Raw genomic sequence first — 24,050 nt, 5'->3', positions numbered from 1 at the left:
ACTCCCCTTTGCCTTGTAGGGCTGGCCATATCCCTCCCAGGAAGTCCCAGGCTCTTCATTTAACTCTCAAAGCACCTGAGGCAGCTCAGCTCACAGAAGTCCCTACCTCTATGGAAACCTTTTTATTATTTTTTTAAATTTCTGGTTTCATAGAGTCCTTTGAAGATGCTTGTTGCCATGGAAACATGCTTTAAAGAGTGCCTTTTCCCTTCCCTGAGAACTTCTGTTGCCATAACAGCTGCATCCAGCTCCTCCCTTCTCCCTGCCAGCTGCCCCACTATGGGACGCAGTGAGGTTGTGCCTTGGGGGTCCCTGAGCCCCCGGTGGTGAGGGCCAGAGGAGATGTTTATACTCCTGCAGGTGTTTGATGTGCCTCCTCACGCCTCTGTGTGCTGGGTGTGGAAGAGACAGCCTGCTGAAAGAGCATCTCTGGGCTGTGCAGTGCCTGGAAGCCCCTTTCTTACACAGGGGAGGGTCTCTGCCCTCACATCCCACATCAGTGACACCAGATGTTTGTCTGAACCATTTCTCCTAAAGCCGTTGACTGAACCATTCCCCTACAGCTCAGTGGGCAGCGTTGTGGCTCAGTTGAAAGGAACACCTGTAATTAGGGTGGCTTTGATCTCTGCAGCACACAGTGCTAGGCAGCTGCATCTGTTTTCTGGCCCTCACAGAGAGCAGGGTCCCTCATCTTGGTGACAGCCTTCCCTGGGCAGTGGTGCATCCCTGGCGGATGGGACACCCTTGCTTCAGGAGCATCCATCTCCAGAGCGGCCCAGCCCATGACACACAGCAGGGAGGATGGCACAGGTGGTCACTTCCGGGCACTGCATTCCAGCCCTGCTCATCTCATTGTCACTGCAGACAAACCACAGCAACTAATATTTTTGTAATTCCCTTTGCAACCATTAGCTCCTGTGGCCACAGCTCCCAGCTCCTCCACAGTGGCAGAGCAACCTTGGGCTGTGCTGTGAACCCTCTCATCTGGCAAGTACAGGCTAACCCAAAGCATCCCTGCTCTAGCAGTTGGCAGGGTGGACCCAGGCAAGATCTGAGGCCACAGGCTGTAGGACCTGAACAACATCTGGCTGTGCTGTGCCCTTCTATCCAGCTGCAACTTCATCCAGCCAGGTCTGCAGCCACTCCCAGCTCTGAGAGGCCAAATTTCTGCCTTGACAGCCCTGAGCTGCCTCCTCAGTTCTGCTTATACCCCTTGCTTCTGGCCTGCATCGCCTCCCTCTTCTCCCACTCTCACGTGTTGCCTGAGTAATATCTTCCCTTTGCGTCAATGAGTCGTCTGGGGACAGGGTGCTGCAACATCCCCCCAGGGCCTGCGGTACCTCCGAGCACGATTCTAGAACAGGTGGGAGGAGAGGGGGTGAAAAGGGGGGCTGCAGATCCCCCGCCCCTCTCTGCTGGGCATGCACATGACTGTCACAGATGGCTGCTTGCCTCCCACCCCGTGGCTGCGTCAGCCACTTGCATCTCTTTGGCAGGACTGTCCACCGGGCAGGGATCCCCCAGCACACATCAGCAAAGCCAGTTCCAGTGCTGGATAAGGCACAGCCCACACCAGCGGGGTGTGGAGCCACAGCGAGTGGCAGAGGTGCAGCTAACAATGCTCAGAGTAGCCAGAGGGAGACAGGTTTCCCATCTGCTTCCTTGCAGTCCTTGCCTAAAGCATCACTGTAGCAAAGCAGACTCTGTCCCCTGTCCCCCTGTTTTTCCTGCTTTCCCACAGGCTGCTGCAGAGCCAAGCCTAATGGAGAGCACATTGCTGGCTGCCATCATCTCAATTAATGCAGCCCTGCTTGCTTTGGCAGTCACCTGCCAGTGCCTCGCAGCCTGCTTTCAGCTCGAGATCTCCTGCCAGCATCTACAGCTGATGAGTAGAAGTGGGGAGCATATATGGAGCACCTTCATCCATGGACGCTCTGAGGGCTGGATGCCCTCTCTGCCAGAAACACCTGTGTACCTAGGACAGGCTTCTGGGACTAGGACAGGGACCACTGGCCACCAGAGAGCTCCAGGTGAGTGCATTAGCCCCTGTAGGCCAGACTATAAATTAGACTTGGCATCAGCAAAGTCACTGTGGCCAGAGAAGGGTGAAGGATCTCAGCACAGGTACAGCTTCTATGGCTGCATCCATGCTCATGGTAAAGCTCTACATCAGGAAAGGGTGTCAGTGAGAGCAGTGCTATGGTCCCCCACAACCACTAAGTGCTGGCTGGCAGGTGACAGCATTAGTCAGCCACTGGGACTACTGAACATCCTCAGGAAAGGGCACAGAGGCCACACTGGCTTCTTCTGCACTGGCATCACAACTCCAAATCCCCCAGAGGCACTATCCTTGAAAGGAAAGAGGAAAAAATTGTCTCCTGAATCAGGGCAAGAAGGGTTAGGAGATTGCTGGGCTTTTTTCTTAAATGTGATTTTTTAAGTTAGAAGAGAAAATGCTCTTTTTATTTACTTCCTTCTTTCTGAGCTTTTAGGGTGCATCAGGGTCAGATTTTCAAAGTGTTTCTCCAAGCAGTGAGGGATAGAAGCTTATTTAAAAGTGAAGTGAGGTGGGAGAGTGAGAAAAACATGCTCCTGCCATTGGCAACCGGGTTTGCAGAAGAAACAGCAAGTCCTGAGAAAGGCACAGCAATGGGGTCATCCTTTACAGCTCTTCAGTTTGCTGTGAGTCTCCAAACCTTGTCCCCAAATCCTCATATTTTTCCAAGTGTCTCCCACTACCTTCCTTCACTGCTGTGAATGTCACCACCACTGCCCTGCATGGCCCAGTGTGTGGGCTGCAGCTCTTCAAACCCATCCCAACATCCTTCCTCTTCCTTCCTCCTCTGGAGCTCAGCTCTCCAGTAGCTCGGTATGAGCTGAAGTGCTCATGCAAAACAGAGTCACAGAGACAAATGTTCCAGAAGAGGGAGAAGTGTGTCCAGCCTTCTCTGGAGAGCAGCAGCAGTGGACATTTGAATAGCCACAATGAAATTTCCCCATGATGTTGAAAGCTCTCGCTTTCTATACTGAATAGAGCTTTTTACACAGCATTAGCACTTGCTCTGCACTGTAGCAAGGTCTTGCCACACTTAACTCGATCAGCACGGTTCCCTGTGGCTGTGCACGCCTGAGGGCCGTGTGTCTGTGTGCACAGAACACCTCTTTGGCTAAAAATAATTTTTACCACACAGATCTTTTGATTTTGCTACTGATCACCATGACCAGGAAAGTAATGGTTTAAAGAAGAGGTTTGGTGTACCTGCACATCCCAGAATACCTCTGTGCCATGACATTCCATGCTCCCTGAGCCATTCTGCAGGCTGGGGAGCAGCTCAGAGCAGGCTGCTGATGTGTTGTCCTACTTTCCCCATCAGACAGGGAATGGTCTTTAAGAAATAGCTGTATTTTCACCAAAAGCTGTTACAGGTGCATTAGGCTCTTCGCACAGTGATGTCAATCAACTCTTCCTGGTGTTATATGTCTGCTTTGGGGTGGAGGACAGTAGGTGATGGGCATGTGTGCAGTCCTCAAGGCAGCCTTGGCCCCCTTAGCCCTGTCATGGCATACCAGAGAGTGAAGAAGCTCCACATCTGGCTCTGGGGATGTAATATTTCAGCAGGAGGCATGGATGCTGCAGAAAGCAACCTCAGAGTCAGTGCTGGCAGCCTCCATTCTTCTGGCCAGCTGCAGATTCACCAGCCCAGCTGCTCTGGCCACCCATGACAGACCTGGCTGAGCCCAGGTGACAGACTGTCCCATAAGGCCATCTCTAATCTTTGCATGTTTGAAAGCTATGGCTATCAAGCAGCTGGTTTGTCCTATCCCAAAGAAGCTGGAGGCATACCAGCCAGGTTGCATCAGGAGGGGCAGCAGTAAGATCCTTTGGGATCACTGCTCCAAGCCACGAGCGCTGGCAGACAAAGAGATGCTGCTTGTGTTTGCTATGACGCATAAGTACCAGGCCCCTCACACAGATCAGAGGTGCAGCAGCTGGGCTTCCTGCAGCAGGGTTTGGCTGGAAGTCCCCGGAGACCAGTTTACACGAGCACCTGGGTGCTTTTCAACCAACAGGCGTGCTCTGTGCCTCCTCCCTACCTCTCAGCATGCCCAGAAATTAAACCTGATTGTAGAGCTGAAAGAGAAATGCCAGCTTTGTGCATTGTGGAGGAGCTGATGCTTACCACTGCCAGTGCTGTGCAAAGCAGTCCCACGTGCTGAGGGCACCAGGACTCCAAGGGGTTAGCAGGATAGCAGGGGACCAGCTGGGAGGCACCCCAGCTCAGGGGGCAGCCAGCTGGTCTGTCAGGCTGCACGAGGCCAGAGGGCCAACCCCTCCAGAGCCAGCTGGGACTCCAAAGAGGCTCATCTCCTGCTCTGTTTACCACATCTCTCCTGCCAAGGATTTTCTTGGCCAAGCAGTGGCTGGGTCTCGGTGCTGCTGCCCGATGCTGCTTGGCTGAAACAGAGCTACCCTGAGAGGGAGGGGGGCCTGGCAGCCATGGATGTGCTTTGCCAGCCTTGCTGGGCTGGCTGCTGAGTGTGGCTGCGTCTGACAGGCCTGGGCTGGCACCAGATTGATGTCCTTTTTGTTCCTGATAAGGATCCGAAGTCTCCTCTGGGTTCCAGCAGCAATTCTTTTATCCTTCCTGATTGTGGCATCCGCGCTCTCGGAGTCCCCGGAGATGCATCAATCGCGGAGCTGCAGGCGCTGCGGCTGCTATCGGCAGAGATGATGGAAAAGCTACAGGAGCAGCTGTCATTTCTCCCTGTTTGCGTTTTGTTCTTGGCCTATCAGTAGGATGTTTTCCACCAGACACCTATCAATCTGCCGCAGTGGAGCCCAGCCTTGTCTGTGTGCTGCCAGTGCCAGTGCCAAAGCCCGCCTGCAGCGTCCTGCCTGTGGCCAGCCCACCACCATGCCTTTCTCCCCTGCCTGGGAGCTGCCCATCCTGCAGCACTGGGAATGCAGGGCTCCACCCCAGGGCCAGGGCAGCAAGTGAGGCATTGGGATGCAGCCAGGGACCTCTGTGCTTGCTCTAGCCCTGGCCTGTCCCCACGTGGCACTTGCTGCTCCCTTCCTTAGGGTTTTGTTTCAGCAGCCCCCTACTTTGGGCTGGCTGAGCTGTGTCCTGCAGGTTACAGGAGATGAGGGGAGAAGGGCACTGGTGTCTGTCAGCAGGCAAACCTATCCCAGCCCCTGGACAAGAAGGAATCACTGTGGAAGGCAGCATGGCAGCATGGATGGCAGCCTCTGAGACAAGCTCTGCAGAGCCAGGCATTAGGGCTGGACATTCAGGGTTGGCATTGCCCACCCTCTCCCACTCTGGGCTCCTTTGGAAGTACTGCCCTGGGAGGAGGAGCTGCAGCCCTGTACAGGGTGAGTCAAGCCCATCCCTGTGACATCGAGGCTGACAGCACCGAAGGAAGAGGGGTCACAGGGACAGAAGTGCCAGGGGGAACATCTTATCCATGTAATGAGATAGAATACCTCATATGAAATAAAGCTTTAATTTGACTTTTTCTTCCTCAAATTCTTTTGAATTGAGGATGTACACAAGAAGAATTTTTAGTAATTTTTAGGGTTACAGGACTTCCAAGCACAATTCCTTTCAGAAGGGACCTTCCAGAAGCACCACGGAGCAGAGGGCTGTGGGGTCTGTGATGCCCCTGGCCCCTTCTGCACTCTGCTGCTGGCATTACCTGCCTCCAGGCCAGCAAAGGCAGCAGAGCCCATGGCCTCAGTGCTCAGCATTTATGTCACCCTCTCTGTGATGGCCAAAGACAAGATAAAGACAGGCACCGAGTCCCATTTAATGCCACTCTCTATCCATCACTGAGCTCACAGGCGTATCGTGCCTCATTATTTAAAACCCTCAGCCTGCTCCTGCCCAGTGCAGGAGTCAGCACCGAAAGTGACACCTGCAGTAATCCAAGTTTTCCTTCACAGCTGGTCAGGAAAAGTCACTGTCACCTTGCTGCTCCCTGAAAATGGCCAGAGGAGGACACAGTTCCTATTCCACAGCCAGCAGGCATCTGCCAGCTGGGACCTCTGTCCCTTGCCATACACCCTGTCCCACTGGTGATTTCACATCCTTCTGTATCGGGCCTTTCTCTTCATGTAGTTCTGTCTATCTCCCTCTTCCCAGACTTGGCTTTGTTTCTTGCCCTTCATCAGCTCCTTGCCATGGTGTCCCTCAGTATCTGTGCCCAAGCCCAGACCCCAGAATACCACTGCTCTGCCAGCAGGTCTGAGCAAATGCCCAGTTTTTTTTCTGTGAGGCTGGAAACACTTGATATGGCGAAAATTTACATGCAGACATCTGCAGGTTTTCTATGGTATCTTCATGTCCCTTGGCTGTTGGTATGGCTTACATGCAACTGCATAGCTGGGCTGTCAGGGCCATCACAGAGCAGCTGGGAGCATGTTGCAACCCCAGCTGGATGACCTTACCCCTTCAGATGCAGCTGAGGCAGCTCCTGGTTTTGCTCTGAAGAGTGTCCTTGTGTTTGGGCTGGCAGGTGCCAGTTGGCATCACCCCTTCCCTCCCGCTCCAGGTTTGGTTGGGCTGTCTTCAGGCAGAGACTGAATGTTCCAGACACTGGATGAGAAAGCAGAATATTCTAAATACATGTTTCTTTCTCTTTGGGTTTGTTTGGGTTTGGCTTTTTTTCAAGTCTCACTGAACTGAGGACATACACCGCCTTTGGTGAAAAACCACTGTTTCCTGTCACACTTGGTCTTGCACATTGCTGCGATGGCCCCCAGCTTTTCTTCCTCAGGCTAAAGCATCTTCTGTCAAAGCCAAGAGCTGACTGCCCTGCTAGTGCCACATTAGAAAGCCTCTTCTGGCTCCTCATGCAGGAGTGATCAAGCTGTCCCAATGTAGCAGGTTCTTTGGATGCAGCCTGTTCTCCTGGGGTGCTCAGTGTCCAGCTCTGCATTAACCTGATTTCCTGGTGAAGCTTTTCCATCCAAGCCTGTGTTACAGTGGTGCTAATTAAACAAATACATCTCAATTCTGATTAAAATCTACATGTAAATCGTTGTGATGTTTCACAGCAGGCTGCATTTTAGCAGTCAGCTCTGCAATTTCTTATGCCTCCTCAGAGAGTGCATGGTCAATGAACCTTAGTGGGGGTTGAAAACTCCCAAGCCCTCCTGCTTGGGAGACAGGACTCTTGCTGTCTTCATACCCTGCCAAACCCAGCTCTTCATCCTTGCCTCCCTGAACAGGACTGTGTGCCAGGGCAGGGACTGTTTTTTTCCTGGGCACCTCATTGATTAAATCTTGCTTTCTTTTTGTGCAAGAGCAGATCGACTGCCTCTTCAGCTGGGATGAAAACTTCAGGTATGAGGTAAAGGCTGAGCTGTGGCTCTCAGGCTCCATCTGCAATGCCCAGGACAGCACAGGATTTTTCCACTACACAGCCTGACTGAGCCACACAGCGCTGCAGCTTGTTTGCTTTCCTCTTTTTGGCAAATGAACAGAAAGGAAAGAGAGAGAAGGCTTTTTAACCTGTTTATAGACTCAAAGTAATTATAAATAGAAAGGTTGCCTGCCTTTTTTGGTGAAGATAAACTTCTTGAGAGACAGCCTTTATGCATATTGAGCACTGCTCCTGAAGCTCTCTCCCAGTGCATGGGAGGGAGAGAGGACGCACACTGCACATATCAAAGGCACTAAATACGCCTGAGATGCTACAGGGGGTACTATGAACTATACCAATGACATTTTCATCTTGGGGAAAAAAAAAGAAAGAATGAAAAAATTCTGCCTAAAACTTCTGCCTAAGAGGATGAATTTGCAAATAGGTCTGATCATGAAAGGGAGTTTTTTGGGGCACTGCCCCCTGGGGTTACCCCCTGCTTCTTCCTACCAGCACTCCAGCTGGGCACCAGCATTCTGGGTCTCCTACTCCACCACCATCTCTGCTCTCATTAGCATTTAAATTCTTCCTGCAAATTCAGGGCTTGGGTGATGAAAGGCTAGTGGGATGCTTCTGCTGCCGTCTGTCCCTGCTAAGCCACCCCAAGCACTCTTTCTCCTTTCACCAAGGTTGTAGTGAGGCAGGGGTTGGTCTCATCCTCCAAGTAACAAGTGATAGGAGGCAATGGACACAAGCTGTGCCAGGGGATGTTTAAGTTGGATATTCGGAAAAATTTCTTCACTGAAGGTTTTAGTCAAACATTGGAATAGGCTGCTCTGGAAATATTTAAAAGACATGTAGATGTGGCACTTAGGAATGTGGTTTAGTGGTGGCCTTGGTGGTGCTAGGTTAATTGCTGGACTTGGTGATCTTAAAGGTCTTTTCCAACCTGAACAATTCCATGAGTCTATGGTTTCCCACCTGCCCTCACCCTGTGGTGGCTTGGGAAGCTGTCTGCTGCAAGCTGTTTGTCAGCCACATGTGCTGGCTTGCACCCACGCGCTGGCTTGCACCCACGTGCTGACTGACAGCAGCTTTGGAGCAGCTGGCTGTGATGTGGCAGGTTGTTTGGGCAAAGGTTCTGCAGCCCAGTGGGGCTTGGCCACCATTGCTGTGCCAGAGCAGGACCCATCTGAGGACCAAGACACGCCCAGCATTAGCACCAGCGAGGTTCCCTGCTGCTTTGCTGTGCTGCCATGTTGTCTGCTGTAGGGGCATGCATTTACCTCTGGCATGTTTGTCCTATCCATGGTCTGTATGAGCAAAAGCAACCCCAGCAGGGAAGAGCCAGGGTCTGTGCCAGAATGGCACTTCCCTGCTCAAGTGGTTTCTGGGCTTTTGCCATATCTCTGGCTGTAGCCGGCTGGGACTCCAAGCAGTGGCGCTGGTCCTTCACTGCAGCTCTGCACCTTGCTCACAGCAGTCACAGGCAGTGCTGAGAGGTGGATGTGATGAGATTAACTATGTAGGAGCTGTCTCTCCACTTTCTTCCTCCTCCTCCCATCACCACTTACTTCTTCATCCTTGTTCTCTAAGTAAGGAACTTCATCTCTTGCCAAATCCCCCGTCTGTGTTGGGGGATTGGGGTGAGCCAGGCGTAAAATGAAAATAAATCACTAATTCCTCCTAATAATGCCTGATTTCCTGATTTGATATCCCACATTAATTCTAATTACTCACCCAGAGTCAGGGCATTAATCAACACGTTAAAACTTCTCCTCGCTTAGCAACACTGACGTGCCAGGCATCTGGCACGGCCGGGGCGCTGGGGATTTGTCTGTCACACCAGCCCCATCTGCAGCAGCTCTGTGAGGGGCTGGCAAGGAGGAGGCCCTCTCCTAGCTGGGCACATGGGGGGCACAAGTGTGTCACTGCAGCTTTGGGATGCTTGGGGGCTGTGGCCAGGTACCCAGCATCCTGCTTCCCTCCTTGCAAGGGTGAGGACCTCACAAGGGTATTGCCAACCGTGCAGCTCCATGGCATGATCCAGCAGTGTGGCATCCTAGGTTAAATGGAAATCCTTGCTCAATAATGTCTCTTCAGTAGAAGTACTGGTAGATGATCCACTCATCTCATAGCCTTCTTTTGAAAAATATAAACTAGGTACAACACTTCTCTGTGGAGAGAGGTGAAAAGGTAGTGAGGAGCAATCACACCTGCCACAATCCCTGATCTGCCACCATCATCATTTTCCTCAGCAAACAGCTTCCAGGCAGGAAGGATGAATTGATTTCAATTCAAGTTGATCTAAATCTGTAAACAGGAAGCCTTTAAATAATCCACTCTAATCTTGTTTCACATTTGAGCTACTTCCCTGTTTTCCTGAAGCAAGCTGACTGGTGCTGGTCAGCAAAACCCAATACTCGCTTTTTGCCATCTTCCACTGTAGTTAAACCAGCTTATTGGAGCTATTATGTAATTAACATTTATTCTGATTTTTTTTTCCCACTTTGTGTTGAAAGGCTTAATATCACATTTATTCACTAGATGATTTTTTAAAAAATTCATCAGTTGAATAAGCTTTAATTTGGATGGTAATTAACCGAAACATGTGCAAAGTCAGAATCTGCACTTGGTTTTACGATCCTGCCTTACCTGTCCTAGATACAAGACAAAAGTGGTGTCTCAAAATACGCTTGCATTTAAAAGCCATACAATTTATTAAAGGCAGCATTAGAGGCAGTTAATGAACTCGGCTTGGTTTCTGGCTATGGGGTCCTTGTGGATTTTCAGCAGTATAGATTTCAACCTTGCAGATGTCACTGCTAGGACAAGGGTGGAAAATGAGCCTTTCTCCTTTTTTGGTATTTGCAGCAGATTCTCAAATGTGACCGAGCTCATCCTTGAGCCAAGGACAGTCCTTTAGCTGCACTTAGCCCATTGCTGCTGCCATATTCTGCTTCTGTGTTTAATTCACGTTTTGGGTGCCTCCTGAGTTCTTGGCTTAGCGTTTACTTTTGAGCAATAAACATGCATTTTTTGAGTACTTACATTTACATGAGGTTTATCAACCTACAGTTATTTTATGCCTTGACTTAGAGTTTCCAATCAAGAGAACTAATTTTTAGGAGAAATACAGACTTAAAATACTCCCAATTAGCAGTAATATTTAAATACATCCTGCTCCTAGGGCTCAGGCAATAGCAGCCATCTGAGCTTGAGAAAGAAGCCGAGTCCTCCCACGCTAAAACCTAAAACTGGGTTGTTGCTTGATAGTATCAAACCACACTGGCTTCTGTTTCCTGGCCCAGGCTGAGACCCAGTGGTTGTCCTTCCACTGGTGGCAGCCACCAGACCTCTGAAATTTTCCTTTAAAAAGAAGGAAAAAAGATAAATGGCCAGAAGATAAATTGAAAACCATGCTGTAGACAAAGTGCAGTGGAGCCCAGCGTGTGCCAAGCCTCCTGCTGTGCTGGATCCTGGCAGGGACTGGACAGCTGCCTGTTCCCAGCATCTCAGGGACCATGCAGCCCTTGGCCTGATGGTGCCAGGTTTATACTGGCAGGCAGGGGTTTTTAAACTAATAGTCTGCCCTGGTACCTTTGGAGTGCACAGCTTTATCTGAGTGGAAATCACAGTGCTGCCCTCTCATTTCCCTCCCCTACAAGCTGCAGGTCGGTGGTTTACAGCTGGGGGTCAATGGATCCCGAGAGTGCTGTGGGCTATTTCTAAAAGTAAGAAAAGTGAGCCTCTTGTTGGCAGCCTTTCAGTTCCTCTACAGGAATTTGTGACTCTGTGGGAATATTTTTAGGAGATATACAACTGGGAAAGCTCACAAAGCTCAAATCAAGATGGATGCATTCACCCTGGAGAGTTTTACAGCCTTCATATTCAAACTCCCCACTACCCCCCGGGTAGTGCACAGAATTAATTATACTTCAGCAATGCTGAGACTGCCCTATAGCAGCTGAAGTGCCTCCATCCAGCCCAGCTGGATAAATCCATACCCCAGAGCCCTCACCATGCGCAGAAGGATGGACCATGCTCGATCCCACCAGGCAAAAGGGAACTGGGGACTTTAGCTGTGGCCCCGCCCAGGTGACAGCAGAGTGCTAACAGGGGCTTCATTAATGTGCACAGCCTCTCCTCCCTATCTCGAGGTCTCTGCTTGCCACTAAATCATCTGGTTTGGAACAAATTCACTGGGAAGAACTATAGCAAGTCAAGCAGAGGTCTTGGGCACGGGGAACAACGGCCCATAAAGCAAACATGCAGCAGTGTGCTCAGCTGCTGGGGATGCTGCTGGCACATGTACTCAGGAAGATTAATATGCACTGAACAACCAGGAGTGGGGAGGGAAGCTCGCAAGGTTCCTCTCATTAGCTCATCATTCCAGCTGAATTAATGACTCACAAGTTTCACCCAGCCTTTGCTGGGTCTGTTAATAAATAGCACCACAGATTAGTGGAGAGTTGAGTGCATGCCTATGTGAGGGGGACTTAAAAGCCTCTTAGACCCTCTGTGGGTAGAAAGAAGGAGAGATGCACTCTCAAAATGCTGAGATCAAGTGCGGGGGACGGGGAGTGCCATACTCTGCCAGCATCCTTCATTTCTCCCTTCTCTCTCATGCAGGGATGCAGCCGGAGAGTCTGTGTGCCCTGAGCAGCTAGAGGAAATCACAGATGAATTAAAAATGAACCTGCTTCAGGCAGAAGAAAGGAAGCTTGTCAGAGAATATGCATATGGAAGCAGGGAATAAGCATGGGCAGTATGGGAAATGTGGGTATTAACAGCTGACACATTCCCTGCATGTACAGAGAGACTTTTAAGGGCCTATTATCAGTGGCACCATACCTGCAGCCAGCTCCAAGGGAAAGCAAAGTCCCTGCTGGGATGACCCAGCAAGACAGCAGAAGCTTGGCTGAAGATCCTATGTCCTGCTGATGCCAAGGGACATGATAGGGAAGTGAACAGAGAGTACCTGCATGGACACAGAGTGTGCCTGGAGGGCTCCAGCAAGGCTCTGGTTTCAAGGTGGTTTTATTGAGGCAGAAATTGCAGCATGGCAAAGCAGAACTGGGACAAAGCAGACTCCTGCAGAAGGTTCTGGGATGTCCAGTGGGGCAGAAGTTTGGAGCTAAGCTAAGCAGGAGGGGTACTGTATGCCAAGGCTATTTTTTATAGTAATGGTCACAAGCTAAACCCAAGGAAGGAGCTTGATGGGAATTAGGAATAATACATTTGCCTTGCAACTCAAGGCAGAATGTCGTCAGATCCTGCTCCAGGCCCAGCTGCTTGCAGGTGCTACCCAGGGACAATGTGGGTGTTCACCCAGATAACCTGGAGCATCAGTGGATCTGAGCAGTTTGATCTCTGTGACAGTCTACATGGGGAGCACTCTAGGGCAGGAGCAGGGACTGGGATCCAGCAAGCACTGGCAGAGGTGGCTCCCAAGTCGAGGGAGCACAAGTCCTTGAAGGTGGGCTTGGGCAGCAGGGCAGAGCACAGGACAGGTCGGGAAGCCCTGTGGGTGGCTTTGCAGGGCATTAGAGGTACAACAAGGTGCCTCACAGAACTGGGAGGAGGCAAAACTAACACCTCCCCTGCATGGGGGAAAGGAGGAGGTTGGCTTGTGCTACAACAACTTACTAGCCAAAAGGTCAAGGCATCTGGTTGGAAGCTCAGCAAAGCTGGTGGTTCCTTCAGTCCCATCCTGCCAAGTGCTGCTGGGCTCCCTGGTGTGTCCTAGCCCCTGCAGCCCCCTCAGCTGTTCATTACTGCTCACCTCTGGCCACTTGGGCTTTGCACCAGGCAATGCCCTTTGTCTGCCTCCCCCTGTGGCTCAGAGAGGATCAGCCCTACAGAAAAGCCATGAGCAGATGTTCTCCCCTGTCATCCTCTCACATATTTCTTTCCTGCCTCCTCTCCCCCACCTTCTCCTCCTCCTTTATTCTCTGACTCAAGAGCTAAAATGAAAACACCTCCTTCTCCAACGGCCCCCAACAACAGCAGGAGAGAAACCAGCTCCATTCTCTTGATTTGCAAAAAAAAAAAAAAAAAAAAAATACAGAGAAATGTCTTGATAGCATTGTATCAAAAAGCGGATGCTGTACTGTGCTCAGATGTCTCAGGAGACCGGATCTCAGCTCCTTTGACTGTTTGAAGACTTGCTGAGTCTCCAGGGATCTCAGCAGCTCCAAAGCTGCCACGGTGAAGTGAGAAAAATCAGACAGATCCACTGCTGGCAAAGGCTTGCTCTGCAGCTATCAAAAGAGGCAGCACAGAACCAGCATATATTCAGTATGGCCAAGGAGCAAGAAGACTGGGAGGGGAAGCTCTGGGAGCTAAACTTACACGCTCAGTAACAGGGCTGGAGAAGTGATGACTTCTCTCTTGTTCATGCAAGTATCATCCAAGGAATGGTCCAGAGAGAGGAGGGAGGTGTTGAGGTCAGCCTCAGCTGATCAAAGGACTTGGAAAACTGAACTGGGAAGAGGAAAAGCCAGAACCTGAGAAACCTTGACTACTGGAGGAAGGAGGAGGCCCTTGAGTTGCACGCCTCAGAAGCACAAAAGCCGGGATGCTGAAATACCTGGTGATCAGTAAATCAGATTACTTTCTTGCTCCTCTTTGCACCATTCACTAAGGCAAGTCCTGCTGTGTACACTATTTTTACCATGTACATTGTGTTTCCTGGCCCTTGAGAAGACAGTGATTCAGGGACATCATTCATCTGCAGATTTGCTGCAGCCTCTGGACAACTTTACACAGGGGTGCAAAAATCACCTGCAAAAGCCTCAGGGCAACAGACCCTGTCCTATGTCCTATTTCTGGTGCTCTCTGCACATTCTTCCTCTGTCCAAACTGTAACCATTCATATTCAAAAGTCCTTGCTGAGATTTTCCTCCTGGAGAAGCAAGCCCTTTCCAATGTTTCAGGCTCCCTTTGCTTCTGACTTCTCCTGGTCTTAGGCAACAGCACAAAGAGGCACTTGGTGTTGGAGCAGAGCCTTTGCCACACTCACCTTCAGCAGCCATGTGTCCTGGCAGCACACCAACAGTGTGCCTGGTGCAGGGTTGTTGTCTGAGAGAAGGATCACAGGAAGAGGAGAGAATTGACCATCCTGATAAAGGTTTTTCATCTTTCCCTCCCTGCTGTGAGCCCAAGTGTGCCAAGGTGAACTTGGGATTGCTTCTGGAGAACTCCTGCCTCCCGTGTTGCCAAGTGTGCTGTCCTCCTGCCCACATCTCCTTCACACGTATTCTCCAGCTCACTCACTTTATTCCCTCCTGAATAGGATGAAGTCACCCCAAGATAGACTTACCAGGAAGTCAAACGAGCTACACTCCAAAACTGCCAGTTTCTTTGCTCTGTGTATTCATGCAGAGTAGAGAGTTGGTACAGATGTAAGTAAACAGGATATCCATGGTGTCTTCAGGAGGAAGCTGATTTCCCACAGGTATCCCAGGGCTGCTTGTGGCATCAGAGACTCGCTCTCCTCGTGACCTCACTAGGATCAAGGATGAAAGAAATGTATTAACAGGCTGGAGCTGCTCTCCTGGAGTTGACAAAGTATCTCGGGTCCACTGATGCTCAGCAGGAGCTGGAGAGTGACCATGCTCACTGGGAGGGGGAGAAAGTCTCCTTCCCTCAGTTCTAAATAACACCAGCAGATAACTTGGGATCAGGGAACAAACAGACAACAAGAAGGAAGAAGACAAGGATGAAATGGAGCTGAGGGTCAGTGTGAGACATGAGATCACTCCTGCCTTGCTTCTGATCCCAGGTGGGAAACCAGTGAGGGACCAAAACAGCCAGAGGCAATGAAAGATGCTCACTGTGATGCCCAGAAAGGAACCAACCAGTTGTGCTGGAGGAAATGTCATGCTGAAGCTCTCCAGATGTTTCCTAGCAGGTGGGCTGGGATGGGAAATAGGCACATCAAAGCTCCCTGTTACCTCTCTGGAATAGTTTTCTCTTTCTGAAATTGATGTAGCAGCTGCAGAGGGGTGTAGAGGCAGCTCAAGTCCTTCCCCACCCTCCTGCACTCAACTGTCATGCTCCTTCTCCTGGTCCTAACCTGCAGAGTGGACTGATGGACCACATCACATCCCCCAGGCCTGGAAACACAGAGATCTGATGGTTCTGTCATCTTTGGGAAGGATCAGTGGAGGATCATCTACCATTGTACATGTGCTGTTACTGCCTTCATAGGCAAGGGCATCAGGTAATCAGCCACGTTCATTAGCAGCTCATTAGCTTTCCAGAAGCTTCCACCTCACTGCAGACTCAGTTGTGCCTCCTTACAGACACATTACAGGGTTTGCTCTGCAAACAGCTACAGCAAAATCGATAGGAGCAGTCCCATGGAAAGACGCTTTGTGGAATAAAGGAAGGTGTTACTGTCTGGCCAGATGGAAGCCCAACACACAGCTCTGTGCTGGTTGGAAAAGCACCCTCTTGTATTCAAAAACTCAGTCAACAACATCTTAAATTACTAGAATGACTAAGTCAGCTACTGCTTCAAGGGCAATAATATTTCACAAACAACACATGGAATTCTTTGCTCATCTTCACTGTACCAACTACAAGGTTTGCATTGTTGTTTTCTTAGGGATCCCATTACGTTTTCTTAAGATTCCCTCAAAAGCTGCTGTAAGACCACAGTTTTAAACAAAACATATTTCTCTCTAGTGCTTTGATCCTTCTATTGTTCAGCTTTTTCCAAAGGGTTCAGAATGTTATTCCCTTTGAAGCCATATGCGTTTAACTTTCATGGGTGTGCATGTCACAGCAGCTTCTCATGGACCAGCATCCTTCTGCTGTTGCCCCTCCAGCTTCTCAAGTATTAGAGGAGACCTCAACAACAGAGCTGAGCTGCAAAGGATGATGCTCTTTGTGACTCTGGGAGTCCTGGCTCCCTCTGAAAGCATCTTACAGTCTCTCCTGCTCCTCCTGCAAAGGCTTTTTCTGTCCAGAAAAGATCTAATGTTACACGAAAAGGGAGCAGGGAGTAACTTGAATCTTCTGCTTTGCTCTGTGGGCACCAAATTTCGTACCAAGAGAGGTCTACTAATGCTGAGAAAGGAGTATACATTGGCTTATGCTGGGGTAAACCAGAGGGCACAACCACAGAGAAGTGTGAATGACTCCTGGGGAAACCCTGCTGTAGGGACTTGCCCTGGCTGGCAGGAACACAGGGAGAGAGGGAGCTGCTGTACACCCAAGTAAGCTGAAATCAAATCCTTTCCATTTTGACATTTTTGGGACAGGGTAAAAGAGGGACATTTTGTGCATGTTGAGAAATTCCCCGCTTTTCTACTGGTGAGTGCCACAGTTGCTCTGAGCTCCAGCATCAATGGCTCACTCTCACATTGCCACAGACCCTCTCCATCTGCACCCCAAATCACAAATCACAGCCCCTCCAGGTGACTGAACTTCCCACCACAGGTGAGCCAGGGCTGCAGAGCTGGGCTGGTGGCACCGGGTGAGGACAGCCTCTGCTCAGCCATCACCAGGCAAGTCCAGGCTCCAGCTGCAAAGCCCAGAGGCTCAGAGTCTGTGGGCCGGTGCAGGTCACAGCTGTAGCATGGGAATGGAGGGCTGAGCTAATTCCAGGGCAGCCCTCTGCCTCCCTGTTGTCCCCTGTGCCAGCCCTGCTGTGAGCATGGAGGGGAAGGTGCTGGGTTAAAGTGGGGACACACAGGGGGCTAGAAAGGCCTGGCTGTGCCTGGCATGGATGCAAAGGAGCCAGCTGACCACCGAGCCACATGAGACACTTTATCGACATGCCTAGCCAGGATTAGAGAATGTGCTGCAGACCCAAAGAACCATAATTCTGCTAGCAGAGAAACACTCAATATTCTCTCTAACCAATTCACTCATTTCCACTTTACTGGCATGATGAGCCAAGCTGGGGATGCCAGCCCTCCACGGTTTGATGCTCCACTTCTCTGTCTAAGCATGACTTGGGCTGTTTCAGGCTGTCCCTCCTGGGAGGCAGTGCCACAGGGAAGAGCTTCCTGGGGCTGCGTGCAGGAATGTCTTCCCTGGTCCCTGTTGTTGGCTCTGGCTTCTTGCATGCCAGATCAGGTGCCACTGCCCATCCTCTCTCTGGCACGGGGCCGGGGCTGGCCTCGGGGCGGTGGTCACGGCTCTGGGCAGCTCCTGCACCGGAGCTCCACAGGCACAACCGGAGCCATCCCTGCAGCCGAGGCTGCTGTTGTTATTTCTCAGCCTCCGGATTTTTCCAGCACCGACATCGCTTTTCCTGGTGTTGCCATAACAACTGGCGTTAAGAGCTTGTTGACATTGCCCTGTTGTACTAATTGCACAATTTCCTGTCACTGTTACATGCCAGTTATTTCTTTAGAAGGGCTGAAATTGCTTTTGGCCACCTCGTCTGCTCCCTTGCTGCCTACTTGGGCCTAGTTAGGGAGCTTGAGCGAGAGAGAAAATGTTCCTGAAATGCTCCAGGGAACTGTCATTTAACCTGGTCCAGAGCAGCCAGTGACTCTGTAGCTGAAATGCAGGTAGTTTGTGTTATTTTGCCTACATTGATGCTTTCACTGTTTTGCTGGTTGCAGGTATGACACCTGCAGCAGCAGGAAAACTCAGGGATGTGTGGCTGCTACATGGAAGGTCCGTAACAGAGCTTGGGTAACACCACAACCATGCCTTTCTCCTGCCAGCACCACTGCCCTGTGCCAAAACACCCATCTCAGGGGTGGGGGAAGAACTGTGGAAGGGATGTGATTTCCCCAGTGCCAGGGTCTGACACTTCACACTGCCCTACTTCCCTGGGAGTGCAAGCTCTGGCACACCATGAAGGAACTGGAGGTGTCACAAAGATCCACATCCACAAGGATGGGGGTCCTTGTGCTCTTGGCTAGTCCCTGGAACACTGTGGTGGGAGGCTGATGGGTTGTCTGTGAGCTCAGGAGCTTTGCTCCATGTTTTGTTGGAGAGGAAATTATTAGGAGGATCAATAGCATTGATCTAGCCTAATTTTCAAAGGATGCTCAGGTCACCTTGAAATATCCTAGTTCATGGAAACCCAGTCTTCCTCCAAACAGAGCTCTCCATGGTTGCTCTCTGGCCTCACCTGAGCCCTTATTTTCCTTGTCTCCAGCGCATGCTGCAGGCTGCCTGCAAACCCCTTCTGATCCCAGTCCAGGGTCCCTCCCAGCACTTCATGTCTCAAAGCAGTCTCACTCTTCAAACTGAGGGTGGAGGAGAGAAAACAGCTCAGTCAGAGGCACCCTGAAGTTCGGCTAGGTAAAGTGAGGAGTCCTGTACCTCTGTCAGTCCCACAAACCATCCCCTAGGGATGCTGGATGAAGGGCAAGGGCAGACTGGATGAAAGGGAAGCTCCCAGTCCCCATCCAGCACTCCAAGACAAGCAGTAAGGCTGCCCTGTTGTGTTCCTTAGTAATTTATCACCAAGACATACACTTTATAAATATTAAATGAAGGGCTCTATAAATTTTTAACATAGAAATAAAACTGCATTTGGTGGAGAAAAGAAACACCCCACTCCTTACCCCTTCCCACTGTCTTTCTTCCCTTGCCTGGCCTTGCCAATGGTGGAACACTCTGCTGCACCCACGGCTGCTGATGTGTGAATGGAGCTGATATTTCTGCAGGGTGGGTTTATCTGCACAAGAGCACAATGTTAGCACACCTGCCTGAGCTGCTGGGTATCGAGGGGATCACAGTGCATAGAGTTGTGCTCTATTGTGTCATTAAATGTAGTCACAAAAATGCTGTGTCCTGGACTGACATCCAAAGAGACCCAGTGTGTCCTCAGCTTGTACCACCCTAAGTCACCAATACCCATGTAACACCCATGCCTGGCACCACTCCTCAGTACTTGCATCACCACCCCAGCACACACGCCACGCCACTGCCTGTGATCAGTTTTTGCTGGCCCATTCAAGCTAGGGCTTGCTGATGGCGTGCTCTGCTTTCTGCTGGGCGTCCCCATTCCTGGACCTCTGGACATGGGTGAGAAGAAGGTGGCCACCACTGACTACAGCTGTGGAGGCCAGTTGGCATCTGCTTCACACAGGGCAGATAAGTGCTTTGAACCTGTCCCTTTGCAGGAGCTGCTAATGAGGGTTGCAGCACTCCAAGCACAGTCTGCACGCCCCTGGGAGCTATGGAAACACATCACTCCTCACCGTCAGCCTGCTGCATTGAAGAGCACGGATGAATCATTAGGACAAGTGCTACTACAGCCCAAGTGCAAATCAGGGAAGAGTAGACCTTTGGCAAATAACAGCTCTTTGCTCAAGCATCCTACTCTTCTGCATTCAACTCTGGCTCCTTATGCTGACCTCATCTCAGGGTCACAGTGCCACTCCTCAGGGTCCCACACACATGCCCCTGCAGGAGTTGAAACTCAGCCACCCTGATGGACAGCAAAGGAGTAGTCAGTGGTCAAACTGGCCCTGAAGATGGTTGGTAATGTTGCATCAAGCACTGCAGTATCTCAGTATTGTTATGCTGCTTATGAGTAGAGAACAGACCTTGGCTAGAAAAGCCTGATGCCAGATTACACCATGCCTCTTATTCTCCCTGAAACCTCTGTGGGACCCTCTCTCTCTTCTCGCAGCTCTCTGTGAAGTGCAAATGCCAGCAAATCCCTCCTCCTGCAATCATTAAATGCAGGGAGGAAAATAATGCCAGCAGCTTTCTCATTAGAGTCGTTAAGGTGGATTTTGCCTGGACTTCCCTCAGCTAGGAATGAATGGGAATCCCACTGAGCTTTCTTCTTGCTGCTGAGTGCCCTGATGGAGTCATCTTGGGCTCTATGCTGCAGAGGGACCCCCACCTTGCAGCCAGGTTCAAAAATATCTGTAAGAGTTCTTCAGTGCTTTGATGAACTCCAAAATTTTGGCAAAAATTTGTTGTTTCTCTACAAGTGAGAAATATCAGAGTGAATGTTTACAATGCCATGTTGATGCAAAGGGATTAACTGCCCACAAGCTCCCACTGAGGAAGGCAAGACTGAGATGCAACATTTACTCCATGTACGAAGTGCTGCCTCCTGCAGCCAAGAAACCTCAGAAGTGTGAATGATGCTGCATCTACCACCTCCGGATGTCTCCAGGCTGAACCACCCCTCTGCATCAGCCAGTCTCCCTGATCCCACCATGGGCTGCCTTCACTGTGGCTCCTTGGTCACCTGGAGCATCATCCCTGTGGCTGGGGTTGCAGGTTGTGCTGGGTGCTGATGTCTCACAGCCTGGCATGTAGAGGAGGATTTTTAAGCCCCCAGCTGCCAATCTGCACAACAGAGCCAGACATTAAACAAAACAAAAACTCATAAAAGTGATTTAAAAAATAATAATGACAACACAAGTTATTAAAGTCTGCACTCAGCTGGGCGTGGGGCTTATTGAGTATTTTCCTGGCATTTTATCAGACTGTGGGATTGCCCCAGACACCAGGGCAGGGTGTATGACAAGGAGAGACAACGATCAATTTTTAATATTGCATATTTAAGCAAGCTTGGGCTCCAATCCATCATATCCCCTGGCTTTTCCTAAAATTAATCTTCAATAGCTTATCGAGAACTTCAGAAAATTAATATCCTACCACTTCACCTTAGGGGAACAGCACTTTTTCTGCCTGAATATGCATGCAAGAGCAAAGAAGCAAGAGATGAAGTGTCTTCTTGCAAAACTTCAGCTTTAAAAGATGGTTTTAGCAGAGCCATCCACCACCTCCACAGGGTTGCAACTCTGTGTGCACTGCTGGAGAGCCAAGGAGACACACTGCAGGAAAAGCTGAGAGAAAAGAGCATCCTGGGAGCCACTCAGAGCCTGCATTGAACCCACTGCCCTGTGGTCCCATGCCTTCTGTGGCCTTACTCCCACTGAGGAGGGATGAGGGGTGATGAGCAAGGCAGAAAAGACATGAGCTTTCCCAGGCAATTCAGGACACTTCACCTTTCTGTTTCCTATCCGGGCTCACAAATGATTGAATCTGCCCTTAGTGTCAGTCCAGGGAAGCATGAAGAGGAACAGGAACAGGTTGTTTCCCTGTTGTCTGGCTCCAAGGAGCTGAACATCTGTGCTCTCACTCCCAAATTCAGTGGAGGGTAAAGGCTCCTGCTGGGAACTTGCAGGGCATGGCAGCATCCAAACCCCAGCCTTTCAGAGAAGGATGGTGGGAAGCCAACAAGGAAGCGCATTCTGTCGGTCGGGCATGGCTCCTGTCCCCAGAGGACCACACTGCTTGACTGTGTGGCTCCCAGGAACAACTTGTTCATGAATGAGTGGCTGCAAAGCCACAGAGGAGGGTCGGAGTCCTCTATGGTCTGGTAGCAGCCCAGCATTCCCTGGCAAGGCACCAGCAATGACCCCCCCAGCCAAGCCAGCGTGGATCCCTCACAGAGAACCCATCCCCAAGGAGCGCTTTGAGCTGCAGAGTGCTCCCAAGGAAGCTGCTCGAGCAAACCCTCAGCAGTTTGTGTATATCTGCACATCAGGGTCAATGCTTCCAGCCCCACTCCTCTGGAAATACAAACGCAAATGTGTGTCAGCACCAGGAGGAACAGCAAGGTGGGTGCGTTTCCAGTTGACCAAAGCCAGGAGGACCCAGCCCCAGTGGCTGTGCTCTGCTCTGGCCCCTGGGCAAGTGGCCTGCTCCCTAGCAAGGAGGAGAGCAGTGGGGAAGATTTGGTACTGTAAACCCACCTGCTTTTTTATCAGCTCCAGTTTTGAAATGTTTAACCCAAATTTCCTCCCAGCAACATCCTCACCACTGCTGACTGGCTGCTTCTCCATGCTCCAGCCTCCCTCCTGAAAGCTGGGACACGAGGGATGGCTGCTCTGCTCCCCCCCTTCAGCTGTGTCCATCACAATCAGCCCTCTCCAAAGCACAGCAAAGCTTGCAGAACTGGTGTCTAGCTTGTGTTGCCAGATAGATCACCACACACCTTCCCAGTAAATGCGCCTGGGAGCTGGATCCTCCTTCCCTGCCTGCTCTTTGCTTCCTGGCTGAGGGTCTCTCTTAGCCAGTGGGGAGGAAAGAGAGCTGAGAAGGGGGAGAAAGGGGGTATGTCAGTGCCAGATCCATGCCGGCAGGAGTGGAGGAGGCAAGTGGGACAGACAAAGAGCTGGGGCCCAGAGGGATGCCCCAAGCCATTTCACAGGAGCTCTCACCAGCTTCCTCATTAAACTGGCTCTGTGGCAATAGGATTAAGGGGTCAGGGAGCATGGGACCACAGCCGAGACTGGATTATCTGAAAAAGAATTAAACGGAGATTAACTACAACCTAGCACGCACTGCCACTGCCAGGTTGCTGTGCTTTTTAAATCTCCCTCTCAGGCAGCCCCCTGCAGCACCGGCAGCCCAGTCCCCCATCATCACAAGGGGTGGATTTAAATCTCCCCTGTGTCTCTTGCCTAGATCCAGAATGGGAGACTCTAGGGGCTACAAGCTTGTCTGTGGCTCCCCATGTCAGAGCAGGGCTGGAGGAATTTCTTATTAGTAATTAAGCACCCACAGAGTATAAGCAAAGGAGGGCTGCAGCACCCCATGGGACACAGAGCATCCCAGGAGTGTGAATTTCAGCTTCTCCTAGAGGAGGCCAGTGCTGAGAAGGTGACCAGTGAGCCACAGATGTGGGTGTTAACATGGAGAACCCTTGGATCTGAGATACTCTGGGGACACAAATGCAAGGCTTGGATAAGGAGAGGATTTTCCAGGGCTGCTGGGGCGTGGACAAGTCCAGGAATGACCAGGACTGGGGTCTTTGAGACTGGCACCCAGCCCCACAGGAAATGTAGGTGGCAGAGCTCTTGGTCAGATGCAGACACCTCCATCCTGCTGTGTTTCTTTGCTTTGTGCACCCATTTCCTGAGAGGAAATTGTGTCTTCTTGAGGACACACAGCAATTGCCCCCCTCCTCACAGAGCATCTGTGCCAGCCCTGTTAGCTGCCTCTGCCTCACACCAGCAGCTCCCCGAGAGGAGCAATTACATCTTTCTGTAAAGAGGGCACTTATGGCATGTTCATCTTCCCCAGAACCTCCTGACTGCACTCTACAAGCACTAATTAATTAAGCTGTATACCTGAAGCTGCAGTGAGATCTGTGTCTGCCTGCTACCACGGGGAAACCCAGATGGGGTTACAGGAGAAAGGGTTTGGCTGCAGAGTGGATCGCTGTCACAAGCCCAGACTGGGCTCCACGTACCTGCAGCTCAGCTGCAGCACACAGGGGTACTCCCAAATGGGGAAATCAAAACCTTGCCTGGCAACAAGAAATTACAGCAGGTAACAAGAAATAAAAAAATGAGGCAAAATGGATTTCTGGAGAGCAGATGGCTGAAGGTGTAAAAACAAAAAAACAACAAGAAGAAAGCCTTCCCCCCAAAAAAACCAAACAGCAGATAGTTGGTAGCAAATGTTACACTGACAATAAAAATGAAGCCTCCAGGGGTAATTTGGGGAATTACAGATCAGTAAATTGCACATCTGTGTGCACCAAATTGATTGGAATGATAATTAAAAACAGAACATCTCATAATACAGCCCAGTGTGCGTGTCTCAGAGGAAAACCATGTCTCACTAATCTCCCAGATTTCCTTGAACGTATCAGCCCAGCGGCGGATGCAGAACAACGAAGTGGCTATTTATTTAGAGCTCCTCCGACAAAAGATTGTCCAGAC

At 50.6% G+C, this 24,050-nt stretch overlaps 1 long non-coding RNA gene across 2 annotated transcripts in view; it reads right to left on the bottom strand.

Moving 5' to 3' along the window:
- Positions 1 to 24,050, bottom strand: part of LOC116998344 — a 33,241-nt gene that overhangs the window by 7,768 nt on the left and 1,423 nt on the right. Inside the window, exons 2-3 of one of the 2 annotated variants that reach the window (XR_004418355.1) lie at positions 14,693 to 14,878; positions 10,148 to 10,737 (exon numbers count right to left, since the gene is read on the bottom strand). This is a non-coding gene — a long non-coding RNA (uncharacterized LOC116998344). Of the gene's footprint in view, positions 1 to 10,147; positions 10,738 to 14,692; positions 14,879 to 24,050 lie in introns of those variants that run through there. The other variant, XR_004418354.1, reaches the window with a different exon arrangement.

The sequence above is a fragment of the Catharus ustulatus genome, chromosome 6 (assembly GCF_009819885.2).
Source record: "Catharus ustulatus isolate bCatUst1 chromosome 6, bCatUst1.pri.v2, whole genome shotgun sequence".
NCBI classification, from domain to species: Eukaryota; Metazoa; Chordata; class Aves; order Passeriformes; family Turdidae; genus Catharus; species Catharus ustulatus.
The sequence above is the reverse complement of the archived record's forward strand: the minus strand, read 5'-3'. Positions and strand labels throughout refer to the sequence as shown.